At 39.0% G+C, this 16,421-nt stretch overlaps 1 protein-coding gene across 1 annotated transcript in view; it reads right to left on the reverse strand.

Annotated features, from left to right (window-relative positions):
• LOC148775050 (complement factor H-related protein 4-like) overlaps positions 1 to 16,421 on the reverse strand; it is a 77,206-nt gene that overhangs the window by 21,036 nt on the left and 39,749 nt on the right. The gene's annotated exons all lie outside the window — the stretch shown is intronic.

Raw genomic sequence — 16,421 nt, forward strand, 5'->3', positions numbered from 1 at the left:
TCCACTAGCTTTGTTCATCATGATGCTCTCTAAGGCCCACTTGACTTCACATTCCAAGATGTCTGGTACCAGGTGAGTGATCACGCCATCGTGATTATCTTGGTTGTGAAGATCTTTTTTGTACAGTTCTTCTGTGTATTTTTTTTTGTAATTATTTTTTATTGAAGGCAAATTATTTTACAATATAATATTGGTTGGTTTTGCCATACATTGACATGAATTCGCCCCGGGTTTACATAAGTTCCCCCTCCTGAACCCCCCTCCCACCTCCCTCCTCCCTTTATCCTCCCTCTGGGTCATCCCCGCATGCCAGCCCCGAGCATCCTATAACATGCATTGACCCTGAACTAGTGATTCATTTCACATATGACAACATACGTGTTTCAATGCCATTCTCCCAAATCATCCCACCCTCACCCTCTCCCATAGAGTCCCAAAGACTGATCTATACATCTGTGTCTCTTTTGCTGTCTCGTATACAGGGTTATCATTTGCATCTTTCTAAATTCCATATCTATGCGTTAGTATGCTGTATTGGTGTTTTTCTTTCTGGCTTACTTCACTCTGTATAATAGGCTCCAGTTTCATCCACCTCATTAGAACTGATTCAAATGTATTCTTTTTAATGGCTGAATAATACTCCATTGTGTATATGTACCAAAGCTTTCTTATCCATTCGTCTGCAGATGGACATCTAGGTTGCTTCCATGTCCTGGCTATTATAAACATTGCTGCGATGAACATTTCTCCAAAGAAGACATACAGATGGCTAACAAACACATGAAAAAATACTCAACATCCCTCATAATCAGAGAGATGCAAATCAAAACCACAATGAGATACCATTTCACACCTGTCAGAATGGCTGCTATCCAAAAGTCTACATGCAATAAATGCTGGAGAGGATGTGGAGAGAAAGGAACCCTCTTACACTGTTGGTGGGAATGCAAACTAGTACAGCCACTATGGAGAACAGTGTGGAGATTCCTCAAAAAACTGGAAATAGAACTGCCATATGATCCAGCAATCGCACTCCTGGGCATACACACCGAGGAAACCAGAATTGAAAGAGACACATGTACGCCACCTCTTCTTAATCTCTCCTGTTTCTGTTAGGTCCATACCATTTCTGTCCTTTATCGAGCCCATCTTTGCATGAAATGTTCCCTTGATATCTCTAATTTTCTTGAAAAGATCTCTTGTTTTTCCTATTCTGTTGTTTTCCTCTATTTCTTTGCATTGATCGCTGAGGAAGGCTTTCTTATCTCTCCTTGCTCTTCTTTGGAACTCTGCATTCGGATGCTTATATCTATCTTTTCCTCCTTTACTTTTCACTTCCCTTCTTTCCACAGCTATTTGTAAGGCCTCCTCAGACAGCCATTTTGCTTTCTTGCATTTCTTTTCCATGGGGATGGTCTTGGTCCCTGTCTCCTGTACAATGTCACGAACCTCCGTCCAGAGTTCATCAGGCACTCTATCTATCAGATCTAGTCCCTTAAATCTATTTCTTACTTCCACTGTATAATCATAAGGGATTTGATTGAGGTCATATCTGAATGGTCTAGTGGTGTTCCCTACTTTCTTCAATTTAAGTCTGAATTTGGCAATAAGGAGTTCATGATCTGAGCCACAGTCAGCTCCTGATCTTGTTTTTGCTGACTGTATATAGCTTCTCCATCTTTGGCTGCAAAGAATATAATCAATCTGATTTCGGTGTTGACCATCTGGTGATGTCCATGTGTAGAGTCTTCTCTTGTGTTGTTGGAAGAGGGTGTTTGCTATGACCAGTGCATTCTCTTGGCAAAACTCTATTAGCCTTTGCCCTGCTTCATTTCGTGCTCCAAGGCCAAATTTGCGTGTTATTCCAGTTGTTTCTTGACTTCCTACTTTATTGCACATCCAGTGTTAATACAAAATAATTGCCAGATTAAAAAGTGATTCTATATAGAAGAAACAAATTTTTTAATAACAAAAGTGATTAATTTTATATGTTTAATTTGATTTAACATATAAATATATATATTTTGTTTTCATACATAAATGACCTATAAATAGATATTACTTGATGCATTTAGAAATCTAAAGGATCAAGTCTCATGACTGATGGCGATTAATTAGTCTAATGAATGGTAATGAAAATAGATTTTGGTTTGCCTGGTGTCCTCATCTACACACTGAGGTGGAGAGCTCCACTTTCCCATGTGGCATATTATCACATCATTTTCAGATATCTTGAAGCCTTTTTCACAAGTATAACTTAACTTCGTGCCATGTGCATGAAGCCTTTGTTCAAGTATTTCTCTCCTTTCTTCTGCAGAACTAGATGATTTAATAGTTCCATGGTCTATTTGAGGTGGTTGAGAACATCCAATTTTTTCTATACGAAGAACAGAGGTCAAAGAGTAAAGTGCAAATATAATCTTTAAATTAAAAATATTAAAACAATCAAATATTACTTTGGATTTTAAAATAAGAATTAAACAGAATACTTGGAACAAGTTAAAGGATTTTAAAACTGACAAGTATTTGAAACTTGCAAGCTATCTGTCACCATAAATACTATGCTACTACTACTTGTTCAATATGCCCGTTCATCCTTTTTAATTTTTTTATTTTTTAATTTTTTGCTCTATGGTGCTTTTTCCTTTCTTTTATTTATTTAGTTTTTTTTTTATTTTTTATTGGAGGCTAATACAGTCCACGGGGTCGCATAGAGTTGGACACGACTGACCGATGGAATGGAACAGAATGGAATTACTTTACAATATTATATTGGTTGGTTTTGTCATACACTGACATAAATCCGCCCAGGTGTACATGTGTTCCCCTTCTTGAACCCCCCTCCCACCTCCCACCTCCCCATATCCCCCCTCTGGGTCATCCCCGTGCACCAGCCCCGAGCATCCTGAATCATGCATCAAACCTGGACTGGTGATTCGTTTCACATATGATAATATACATGCTTCAATGCCATTCTCCCAAATCATCCCACCCTCACCCTCTCCCACAGAGTCCCAAAGACTGTTTTATCCACCTGTGCCTCTTTTGCTGTCTCATATACAGGGTTAAGGTTGCCCTCTTTCTAAATACCATATATATGCGTTAGTATATTGTATTGGCGTTTTTCTTTCTGGCTTACTTCACTCTGTATAATAGGCTCTAGTTTCATCCACCTCATTAGAACTGGTTCAAATGCATTCTTTTTAATGGCTGAAAAATACTCCATTGTGCATATGTAGCAAAGCTTTCTTATCCATTTGTCTGCAGATGGACATCTAGGTTGCTTCCATGTCCTGGCTATTATAAACAATGCTGCAATGAACATTGGAGGACATGTGTCTCCTTCAATTCTGGTTTCCTCGGTGTGTATGCCCAGGAGTGCGATTGCTGGATCATATGGCAGTTCTATTTCCAGTTTTGTGAGGAATCTCCACACTGTTCTCCATAGTGGCTGTACTAGTTTGCATTCCCACCAACAGTGTAAGAGGGTTCCCTTCTCTCCACACCCTCTCCAGCATTTATTGCATGTAGACTTTTGGATAGCAGCCATTCTGACTGGGGTGAAATGGTATCTCGTGGTTTTGATTTGCATTTCTCTGATTATGAGGGATGTTGAGCATTTTTTCATGTGTTTGTTAGCCATATATCACTGATGAAGATAGATGCAAAAATCCTTAACAAAATTCTAGCAATCAGAATCCAACAACATATTAACAGGATCATACATCATGACCAAGTGGGCTTTATCCCAGGAATGCAAGGATTCTTCAATATCCGCAAATCAATCAACGTAATACACCACATTAACACACTGAAAAATAAAAACCATATGATTATCTCAATAGATGCTGAGAAAGCCTTTGACAAAATTTAACATCCATTTATGATAAAAACCCTCCAGAAAGTGGGAATAGAAGGGACATATCTCAACATAATAAAAGCTATATATGACAAACCCACAGCAAACATTATCCTCAACGGTGAAAAACTGAAAGCATTTCCCCTAAAGTCAGGAAGAAGACAAGGGTGCCCACTCTCACTACTACTATTCAACATAGTTCTGGAAGTTTTGGCTACAGCAATAAGAGCAGAAAAGGACATAAAAGGAATACAAATTGGAAAAGAAGAAGTAAAACTTTCATTGTTCGCTGATGACATGATCCTCTACACAGAAAACCCTAAAGACTCTACCAGAAAACTACTAGAGCTAATCAATGAATACAGTAATGTTGCAGGATATACAATCAACACACAGAAATCCCTTGCATTCCTATACATTAATAATGAGAAAATAGAAAGAGAAATTAAGGAAACTATTCCATTCACTGTTGCAACGAAAAGAATTAAATACTTAGGAATATATCTACCTAAGGAAACAAAAGACTTGTACAAAGAAAACTATAAAACACTAGTGAAAGTAATCAAAGAGGACACTAACAGATGGAGAAATATGCCATGTTCATGGATTGGAAGAATAAATATTGTAAAAATGAGTATACTACCCAAAGGAATTTATACATTCAATGCAATCCCTATCAAGCTACCAACGATATTTTTCACAGAACTAGAACAAATAATCTCACAATTTGTATGGAAATACAAAAAACCTCAAATAGCCAAAGCAATCTTGAGGAAGAAAAATTGAACTGGGGGAATTAACCTGCCAGACTTCAGGCTCTACTACAAAGCCACAGTCATCAAGACAGTATGGTACTGGCATAAAGACAGAAATATAGATTAATGGAACAAAATAGAAAGTCCAGAGATAAATCCACGCACCTATGGACACCTTATCTTTGACAAAGGAGGCAAGAATATAAAATGGAGAAAAGACAGTCTCTTTAACAAGTGGTGCTGGGAAAACTGATCAGCCACTTGTAAAAGAATGAAACTAGAACACTTCCTAACCCCATACACCAAAATAAACTCAAAATGGATTAGAGAGCTAAATGTAAGACCAGAAACTATAAAACTCCTAGAGGAGAATGTAAGCAAAACACTCTCTGACATAAATCACAACAGGATCCTCCATGACCCACCTCCCAGAATATTGGAAATAAAAGCAAAAATAAACAAATGGGACCTAATTAAAATCAAAAGCTTCTGCACAGCAAAGGAAACTATAAGCAAGGTGAAAAGACAGCCTTCAGAATGGGAGAAAATAATAGCAAATGAAGCAATTGATAAAGGATTAATCTCCAAAATATACAAGCAGCTCCTGCAGCTCAATTCCAGAAAAACAAATGACCCAATCAAAAAATGGGCTAAAGAACTAAACAGACATTTCTTCAAAGAAGACATACAGATGGCTAACAAACACATGAAAAAATGCTCAACATCCCTCATAATCAGAGAAATGCAAATCAAAACCACAGTGAGATACCATTTCACCCCAGTCAGAATGGCTGCTATCCAAAAGTCTACATGCAATAAATGCTGGAGAGGGTGTGGAGAGAAGGGAACCCTCTTACACTGTTGGTGGGAATGCAAACTAGTACAGCCACTATAGAGAACAGTGTGGAGATTCCTGAAAAAACTGGAAATAAAACTGCCATATGATCCAGCAATCGCACTCCTGGGCATACACACCGAGGAAACCAGAATTGAAAGAGACACATGTACTCTAATGTTCATTGCAGCACTGTTTATAATAGCCAGGACATGGAAGCAACCTAGATGTCCATCTGCAGACAAATGGATAAGAAAGCTTTGCTACATATGCACAATGGAGTATTTTTCAGCCATCAAAAAGAATGCATTTGAATCAGTTTTAATGAGGTGGATGAAATTGGAGCCTATTATACAGAGTGAAATAAGCCAGAAAGAAAAACATCAATACAGTATACTAACGCATATATATGGAATTTAGAAAGATGATAACCTTAACCCTGTATACGAGACTGCAAAAGAGACATAGGTATATAGAACAGTCTTTGGGACTCTGTGGGAGAGGGTGAAGGTGGGATGATTGGGGAGAATGGCATTGTAGCATGTATATTATCATATGTGACCAGTCCAGGTTCGGCGCATGATACAGGATGCTTGGGGCTTGTGCACGGGGATGACCTGGAGGGAGGATATAGGGAAGAGGGAGGTGGGACGGTGGTTCAAGAAAGGGAACACATGTACACCCTGTGTGGATTCGTGTCAATGTATGGCAAAACCAACCAATATATCAATGTAAGGTAATTTGCCTCCAATAAAATAAATTAAAATAAATAAATAAATAAATGCATTTCATACATTAAAAAAAAAGATGGCTAACAAACACATGAAAAAATGGAGTTTGTACTTCTAAATCCCCTGTTTCTACCTTGCCAACCCCCTCCTCCTTTCTTGCAACAACTCATTAATTTTTGTATCCATATGAGCTTGTTTTCCTTTGATTTTGTTTTATTTTTAGATCCCATAAATAAGTGAAATCGTGTGGCATTTGTCTTTTTTTATCTTACCTAGTTCACTTAGAATAATACATCCTAGACACATCCATGTTGTTGCAAACGGAAATGTTTCATATTTTTATGGCTTGGTTATAGTTCATATTGCGTGTATATATATAAAACATCTTCTTTATCTACCTATCTACCTGTGGACTTTTTAGGTTGCTTCCAAATCCTGGTTATTGTATGCAATGCTGCAATGAGCATTGGAGTGCATATATCTTTTTAGATTAGTGGTTTTGGTCCTTTTGAATAAATACCCAATAGTGGAATTTCTGGATCATACGGCAGTTCTATTTTAATTTTTAAAGGAAACTCTATCCTCTTTTCCATAGCAACTCTGCCAGTTTACAACCCCACCAACACTGTACAAAGATTCCCTTGTCTCCACATCTTTGACAACACTTGATGTTGTCCTTTTCATGATAGCCAGTATGACAGGTGTGAAGGGACATCACACTATGGTTGCAATACGTTTTTCCTGGATACAGTAGTCTTGGCTGCAAGATTTTTTCCTTTCATCACGTTGTATGTGTTGTTCCAGTCCCTTGTGACCAAAAAATTCTTCAGAAGCTGTTGATACTTGTAAGGGTCTCCTTGTAGGTAACAACTGCCTTTTCTCTTGAAGGAGAAGAGGGTGACAAAGGATGAGATGGTTGGGTGGCATCACCAATTCAATGGACATGAACTTTGGCAAACTCTGGCAGATGGTGAGAGACAGAGAAGCCTGGCCTGTTGCAGTCCATGGGTCACAAAGTGTTAGACATGACTTGGTAACAGAACAACAACTTTTAAAAAATTAACTCAGTTCAGTTCAGTCACTCAGTCGTGTCCGACTCTCTGCGACCCCATGAATCACAGCACGCCAGGCCTCCCTGTCCATCACCAAATCCCTGAGTTCACTCAAACTCATGTCCACAGAGTCGGTGATGCCATCCAGCCATCTCATTCTCGGTCGTCCCCTTCTCCTCCCGCCCCCAACCTTTCCCAGCATGAATCTTTTCCAGTGAGTCAACTCGTTGCATGAGGTGGCCAAAGTATTGCAGTTTCAGCTTTAGCATCAGACCTTCCAATGAACACCCAGGATCGATCTCCCTTAGAATGGACTGGTTGGATCTCCTTGCGGTACAAGGGACTCTCAAGAGTCTTCTCCAACACCACAGTTCAAAAGCATCAATTCTTGGGCGATCAGCTTTCTTCACAGTCCAACTCTCACATCCATACATGACCACAGGAAAAACCATAGCCTTATTTTAATTGGAGGCTAACTACTTTACAATATTGTGGGTTTTTGCGATTCAGTTCAATTCAGTTCAGTCGCTCAGTCGTGTCCGACTCTCCACGACCCCATGCATCACAGCGCGCCAGGCCTCCCTGTCCATCACCAACTCCCAGAGTTCACTCAAACTCATGTCCATCGAGTCGGTGATGCCATACATTGACATGAATCAGCCACGGGTGTACATGTGTCCGCTATCCCGAACCCCTCCTCCCACCTCCCTTCTCATCCCATCCCTCTGGGTTGTCCCAGTGCACCAGCTTTGAGTGCCCTGTTTCATGCATCAAACTTGGACTGGTGATCTATTTCACATATGGTAATATACATGTTTCAGTGCTATTCTCTCAAATTATCCCAGCCTCACCTTCTCCCACAGAGTCCAAAAGTCTGTTCCTTATATCTGTGTCTCTTTTGCTGTCTCACATATAGGGTCGTGGTGACCATCTTTCGAAATTTCATATGTATTCATTAATATACCGTATTGGTGTTTTTCTTTCTGACTTATATAACTGTATAATAGGCTCCAGTTTCATCCACCTCATTAGAACTGATTCAAATGTGTTCTTTTTAGTACCTGTCTAATATTCCTTTGTGTATATGTACCACAGCTTTCTTAGCCATTTTTTTCCACCAATGGCCATCTAGGTTGCTTTCATGTCCTAGCTATTGGAAACAGTGCTATGATGAGCATTGTGGTACACGTGTCTCTTTCAATTCTGGTTTCCTCAGTGTGTATGCCTAGCAGTGGGATTGCTGGGTCGTGTGGCAGATCTATTTTCAGTTTTTTAAGGAATCTCCACACTGTTCTCCATAGTGGCTGTACTAGTTTGCATTCCCACAAACGGTGTAACAGGGTTCCCTTTTCTCCACACCCTCTTCAATATTTATTGTTTGTAGACTTTTGATAGCAGTCATTTGACCAGCATGAGATGGTACCTCATTGTGGTTTTGATTTGCATTTCTCTGATAATGAGTGATGTTGAGCATTTTTTTCATGTGCTCGTTAGCCATCTGAATCACTTGTTTGGAGAAATGTCTGTTTAGTTTTTGGCCCACTTTTGGATTGTGTCATTTTTTTTTTCTGGTATTGAGCTCCATAAGTTGTTTGTATATTTTTGAGATTAGTTCTTTGTCAGTTGCTTCATTTGCTATTATTTACTCGTACTCTGAAAGCTGTCTTTTCACCTTTATTACAGTTTCCTTTGATGCGCAAAAGCTTTTAAGTTTAGTTAGGTCCCATTTCTTTACTTTTTGCTTTTATTTCCATTACTCTGGAAGGTGGGTCATAGAGAATTTGCTGTGATTTATGTCAGAGAGTGTTTTGCGTATGTTTTCCTCTAGGAGTTTTATAGTTTCTGTTCTTGCATTTAGATCTTTAATTCATTTTGAGTTTATTTTTGTGTATGGGGTCAGAAAAGTGTTCTAGTTTCATTCTTTTACAAGTGGTTGACCCGTTTTCCTAGCACCACTTATTAAAGCGATTGTCTTTTCTCCATTGTATATTTTTTGTCTCCTTTGTCAAAGATAAGGTGTCCATAGGTGTGTGGATTTGTCTCTGGGTTTTGTATTTTGTTCCATTGATCTATATTTCTGACTTTGTGCCAGTACCATACTTCCTTGATAACTGTGGCTTTGTAGTATAGTCTGAAGTCAGTCATGCTGATTCCTCCAGTTCCATTCTTCTTTCTCAAGATTGCTTTGGTTATTGAAAGTTCTTTTGTATTTCCATGTAAGTTGTTAAATTATTTGTTCTAGTTCTGTGAAAAATGCCATTGGAGCTTGATAGGGATTGCATTGAATCTGTAGATTGCTTTGGGTAGTATACTCATTTTCACTATGCTGATTTTTCTGATCCATGAACACGGTGTATTTCTCCATCAATTTGTGTCATCTTTGATATTTTTCATCAGTGTTTTATAGCTTTCTATATATAAGTATTTTTTTTTCTTTATGTAGACTTACTCCTAAGTATTTTATTCTTCTCATCACAATGGTGAATGGGATAATTTCCTTAATTTCTCTTTCTGTTTTCTCATTGTTAATGTATAGGAATGCAAGGGATATCTGTGTATTAATTTTATATCCTGCAACTTTACTGTATTCATTTCTTAGCTCCAGTAATTTTCTGGTGGTGTCTTTAGCGTTTTCTACGTAGAGGATCATGTCATCTGCAAACAGTGAGAATTTTACTTCTTCTTTTCCAATCTGGATTCCTTTTATTTCCTTTTCTTTGGTGATTGCTGTTACTAAAACTTTCAAAACTATGTTGAATAGTAGTGGTGAGAGTGGGCACCCTTGTCTTGTTCCTGATCTTAGGGGGAATGCTTTCAAGGTTTTTGCCATTGAAGATAATGTTTGCTGTGGGTTTATCATATATGGCTTTTATTATGTTGAGGTATGTTCCTTCTATGCCTGCTTTCTGGAGAGTTTTTAATCATAAATGGATGCTGAATTTTTTAAAAGGCTTTATTTGTATATATTGAGATAATCATATGGTTTTTATCTTTTAATTTGTTAATGTGGTGTATCACATTGATTGATTTACAAATATTGAAGAATCCTTGCATCCCTGGGATAAAACCCACTTGGTCACGATGTATGATCTTTCTAATATGTTGCTGGATTCTATTTGCTAGAATTTTGTTGAAGAATTTAGCATCTATGTTCATCAGTGATATTGGCCTGTAGTTTTCTTTCTCTGTGGCATCTTTGTCTGGTTTTGGAATTAGGGTGATGGTGACCTCATAGAATGAATTTGAGAGTTTATCTTCCTCTGCAATTTTCTGGAAGAATTTGAGTAGGATAAGTGCTAGCTCTTCTCTAAATTTTTGGTAGAATTCACCTTGGATTTTGTTTGTTGAAAGATTTTTTATTCCATTTTCTATTTCTGTGCTTGTGATGGGTCTGTTAAGACACTTTATTTCTTCCTGGTTCAGTTTTGAAAGGTTATACTTTTCTAAGAATTCATCCATTTCTTCCAAGTTGTCCATTTCATTGGCATATAGCTGCTAATAGTAGTCTCTTACTATCCTTTGTATTTCTGGGATGTCTGTTGTGATTTCTCCATTTTCATTTCTAGTTTTGTTGATTTGATTCTTCTCCTTTTTTTTTTTTCCTTGATGAGGAGATCAATCCTGGATGTTCATTGGAGGGACTGATGCTAAAGCTGAAACTGCAATACTTTGGCCACCTCATGCGACGAGTTGACTCACTGGAAAAGACTCTGATGCTGGGAAAGGTTGGGGGCGGGAGGAGAAGGGGACGACGGAGAATGAGATGGCTGGATGGCATCACCGACTCTGTGGACATGAGTTTGAGTGAACTCCGGGAGTTGGTTATGGACAGGGAGGCCTGGCGTGCTGTGGTTCGTGGGGTCGCGGAGAGTCGGACACGACTGAGCGACTGAACTGAACTGAACTGAACTGATGAGTCTGGCTAACGGTTTCTCTGTTTTATTTATCGTCTCAAAGAACCACCTTTTGGTTTTGCTGATTTTTGCTATAGTATCCTTTGTTTCTTTTTCATTTATTTCTGCCCTAATTTTTATGATTTCTTTCCTTCTACTAACACTGGGGTTCTTCATTTCTTCTTTTTCTAGTTGCTTTAGGTGTAAAGTTAGGTTATTTATTTAACTTTTCTCTTCTTTCTTGAGGTAAGTTGTAATGCTATGAACCTTCACCTTAGCACTACTTTTACTGAATCCCATAGGCTTTGGGTTGTTGTGTTTTCGTTTTCATTTGTTTCTGTGCATATTATGATTTCTTTGTTGATTTCTTCCATGATTTGTTGGTTATTCAGAAGCATGTTATTTAGCCTCCATATGTTGGTATTTTATAAAGTTTTTGTCCTGCAGTTAACATCTAATATTAGTGCATTGTAATCAGAAAATTTGTGTTTCCTTGATAATTTTCTGTTTAGTTGATCTAACCATGAGTTTGAGTGAACTCCAGGAGTTGGTGATGGACAGGGATGCCTGGCATGCTGTGATTCATGGGGTTGCAAAGAGTCGGACACGACTGAGTGACTGAACTTAACTGAACTGAACTGAACCATAGGTGTGAGTGGAGTATTAAAGTTTCCCATTATTATTGTGTTACTGTTAATATCCCCTTTCATACTTGTTAGCGTTTGCCTTAGGTATTGAGGTACTCCTATGTTGGGTGCATGTATATTCATAATTGTGATATCTTCTACTTGGATTGATCCTTTGATCATTATGTAGTGTCTTTTGTTGTCTTTTTTCACACCCTTTATTTCAAAGTCTATTTTACCTGATATGAGTATTGCTACTCCTGCTTTCTTTTGGTCTCCATTTGCGTGAAATATCTTTCCCAGGCATTCACTTTCAGTCTGTATGTTTCCCTTGGTTTGAGGTGGGTCTCCTGTAGACAGCATGTATAGGGGTCTTATTTTTGTATTTATTCAGCCAATCTTTGTCTTTTGGTTGGGGCATTCGACCTATTTACATTTAAGGTAATTATAAATAAATATGATCCCATTGCCATTTACTTTGGAATGACATTTTATTTTTATTTTTTTAATTTTTTTTATTTTACAATATTATATTGGTTGGTTTTGCCATACATTGACATGAATTCGCCCCGAGTTTACATAAGTTCCCCCTCCTGAACCCCCCTCCCACCTCCCTCCTCCCTTTATCCTCCCTCTGGGTCATCCCCGCATGCCAGCCCCGAGCATCCTATAACATGCATTGACCCTGAACTAGTGATTCATTTCACATATGACAACATACGTGTTTCAATGCCATTCTCCCAAATCATCCCACCCTCACCCTCTCCCACAGAGTCCCAAAGACTGATCCATACATCTGTGTCTCTTTTGCTGTCTCGTATACAGGGTTATCATTTGCATCTTCCTAAATTCCATATATATGCGTTAGTATGCTGTATTGGTGTTTTTCTTTCTGGCTTACTTCCCTCTGTATAATAGGCTCCAGTTTCATCCACCTCATTAGAACTGATTCAAATGTATTCTTTTTAATGGCTGAATAATACTCCATTGTGTATATGTTTTTCCATCTATTTCCCATGAAGTGATGGGAAGAAAGCTGATCACCGAAGAATCGATACTTTTGAACTGTGGTGTTGGAGAAGACTCTTGAGAGTCCCTTATACTGCAAGGAGATCCAACCAGTCCATTCTAAAGGAGATCAATCCTGGATGTTCATTGGAGGGACTGATGCTAAAGCTGAAACTGCAATACTTTGGCCACCTCATGCGACGAGTTGACTCACTGGAAAAGACTCTGATGCTAGGAAAGGTTGGGGGTGGGAGGAGAAGAGGACGACGGAGGATGAGATGGCTGGATGGCATCACCGACTCTGTGGACATGAGTTTGAGTGTACTCCGGGAGTTGGTGATGGACAGGGAGGCCTGGCGTGCTGTAATTCATGGGGTCGCGGAGAGTCGGATACGACTGAGCAGCTGAACTGAACTGAACTGAACTGTGTATATGTACCAAAGCTTTCTTATCCATTCATCTGCAGATGGACATCTAGGTTGCTTCCATGTCCTGGCTATTATAAACAGTGCTGCAATGAACATTGGCGTACATGTGTCTCTTTCAATTCTGGTTTCCTCGGTGTGTATGCCCAGGAGTGTGATTGCTGGATCATATGGCAGTTCTATTTCCAGTTTTTTGAGGAATCTCCACACTGTTCTCCATAGTGGCTGTACTAGTTTGCATTCCCACCAACAGTGTAAGAGGGTTCCTTTCTCTCCACATCCTCTCCAGCATTTATTGCATGTAGACTTTTGGATAGCAGCCATTCTGACAGGTGTGAAATGGTATCTCATTGTGGTTTTGATTTGCATCTCTCTGATTATGAGGGATGTTTAGCATTTTTTCATGTGTTTGTTAGCCATCTGTATGTCTTCTTTGGAGAAATGTCTGTTTAGTTCTTTGGCCCGTTTTTTGATTGGGTCATTTATTTTTCTGGAATTGAGCTTCAGGAGCTGCTTGTATATTTTGGAGATTAATCCTTTATCAGTTGCTTCATTTGCTATTATTTTCTCCCATTGTGAAGGCTGTCTTTTCACCTTGCTTATAGTTTCCTTTGCTGTGCAGAAGCTTTTGATTTTAATTAGGTCCCATTTGTTTATTTTTGCTTTTTAAATTTTTTCCATTAAATGATACTGTGTCCTGGTATGGACCTCTTCGGGTTCATCTGTTTTTGGGACTGTCTGATTTCGAGACCTGAATGTCTGTTTCCTTCCCCACGTTAGAAAAATTTAGCTATTATTTCTTCAAATAAGTTTCTGTCTCTCTCTATTTTAGATCCCTTTAATGAGAATAGTACTGAACCTGATGCTGTCCCAGATGTCTGTTAACCTATCCTATTTTTAAAATTCTTTTTTCTTTTTCCTATGCTATTTGGAAAGTTTCTACTACCCTGTCTTCCAGATCTCTGATCCATTCTTCTGAATCCTCTAATCTACTATTGATTTTCTCTAGTGTATTTTTCATTTCAGCTGTTGTATCCTTCAGCACTGTTTAGTTCGTCTTTATATTTTCTTATTCTTAAAATTCTGTTTTCATCCATTCTTCTCTAGAGTCCATTGAACATCTTTATGGTCATTAACTTGCATGTTTTATTGGGTAGATTGCTTATTTTAACTTTGTTTAGTGACTTTTCTAAGATTTTGTCTGGTTCCTTCATTTGGAATGCATTTCTCTGTCTTATGATTTTACCTAACTGTGCTTATTTCTAAGAGTTAGATATATTCCTGATCTTAGAGAAGTGGTCTTATGCAGAAGTCTATGGGGCCCACCAGAACGGTCCCCTTTGTAGGATCTGGGCTGCGAATCTAGATTCTATAGGGGTGCCCTTCTGTTGTATCAATGCCAACTATTCTGGGTGCACAGGTAGAAAAGGGTCCCACCTCCTTTCCTGTTGGCTGCCAGACTCTGCCTCATGTAGTGGCTGCCAGCACACTCATAGGTAGGATGAAGTGTTGATGAAGCTGGCTTCAGGGCCTATGTGTAATTGGGCTGGTGATATGACACACAAGAGCAGGGTGAGATGCAGCTGTAGCAGCTGTGGAGTCCAGTGGAGTCTGGCTTGGTGACGTCATGCTGGTGAGTTGTCAAGCCTCTGGTGCTAGTAAGCTATGTATGTGTGTGTTAGGGAGAACTCTAAAGTGGCACTTGCCTCTCATGATGGCTGGCACCAGTATCTATGATCCCAATTGTCTCCTATCTCTCTAGGAGTTTCACAAAGATAAGCAAATTAGTCTAACCCAAGCTTTTTCCCCATTAAGCCTCTTCACTGGGACACAAAGCATGTGAGGTTTTTGTATGCCTTTAAAGACCAGAAGCTCTGTTTCCTAAAGCCCTCTGGCTTTCTAGTGTACAAGTTACACTGGACTTCTAAGTCTGAATTTCTGGGGGCTTATCTTTCAGAACCATGACTCCCAGGCTGGGCAGCCCAGTTATCCCTTCATTCTTGTCCTTTTGATCACTGGAATAAAATCTGCATAAACATAAATTTTACCTGTTATTTTCTCAGTAGCCCAAAGTGTTTGTGTTTCACATCAGAGATGAAAGAGTGTTCATCAATACATAAACTGAAACTGTGATTTACTGTTTCAAGATAAATTGAAAGAGAAAGAGGGGACTTCATCTTGTTGATCCATACAAAGCTTGTGTGCATGCTCAGTCACTTAGTCTTGTCCAACTCTTTGCAGCCCCATGGACCGTAGCCCACCAGGTTCCTCTGTCCATGGAATTTCCCAGGCAACAACACTGGAGTGAGTTGCCATTCCCTCCTTCAGGGGATCGTCCCCATCCAGGGGTCGAATCTGTATCTCCTGCATTGCACAAGGATACTTTACTACTGAGCCACCATGAAAGGACACAAAGCTTAGAGGAGTATTAATCTTCTTTAAAGCATGTTTTAAACAAACTAATGTGAAGAGTTGACTCACTGGAAAAGACTCTGATGCTGGGAGGGATTGGGGGCAGAAAGAGAAGGGGACGACAGAGAATGAGATGGCTGGATGGCATCACCAACTCGATGGACATGAGTTTGAGTGAACTCCGGGAGTTGGTGATAGGGAGGCCTGCCGTGCTGTGATTCATGGGGTCACAAAGAGTCGGACACGACTGAGCGACTGAACTGAGCTGAACTGATGCACTACTTACCAGTGCAACGTGGGATTGACTGCCATCTCCCATCCTTGCACACAATTTCTTCTGCATCTTGAATTAGATAATTTTCTTTACATAGGATTGATATTTTTGCTCCATCCTGATATTTCACTGTAGTTGTCATATCTCGAGCATTGGGAATCTGAGGTGGAGGTGGGCAATGTTGCATTTGTGCTTCTGAAAATATTAAAATTAAATTTCTTGGTTAAAAACAATAAGCTCAAACATTAAAGGAAAAATTTTCAAAAAACAGAAAGCTCTAATAATATATCATAAATGATCAAATAAATTGATACTCTGTAATTATACTCTTAAGCTTGTTTAGCACTTCAGTGTACCACATTTGGTTCACAGTCTTGTGGTCTTTCTTGTGGTTTCTTCCTTTTATTCTTCCTGTGGTCAATCATGCATGATTTATATAAAAGTGATTTCAATTATTTCTTATCTTTACAATGTTCCAAAGGAATTGTTCACTCAATTATAGGCACTGAGGAAAAAGTGATATTAGAGTCTTTTTTTTTTAATTTTAACAG

This window comes from Moschus berezovskii, chromosome 17 (genome assembly GCF_049115385.1).
Source record: "Moschus berezovskii isolate FMDL1 chromosome 17, NW_MosBer_1.0, whole genome shotgun sequence".
Taxonomy (NCBI): domain Eukaryota; kingdom Metazoa; phylum Chordata; class Mammalia; order Artiodactyla; family Moschidae; genus Moschus; species Moschus berezovskii.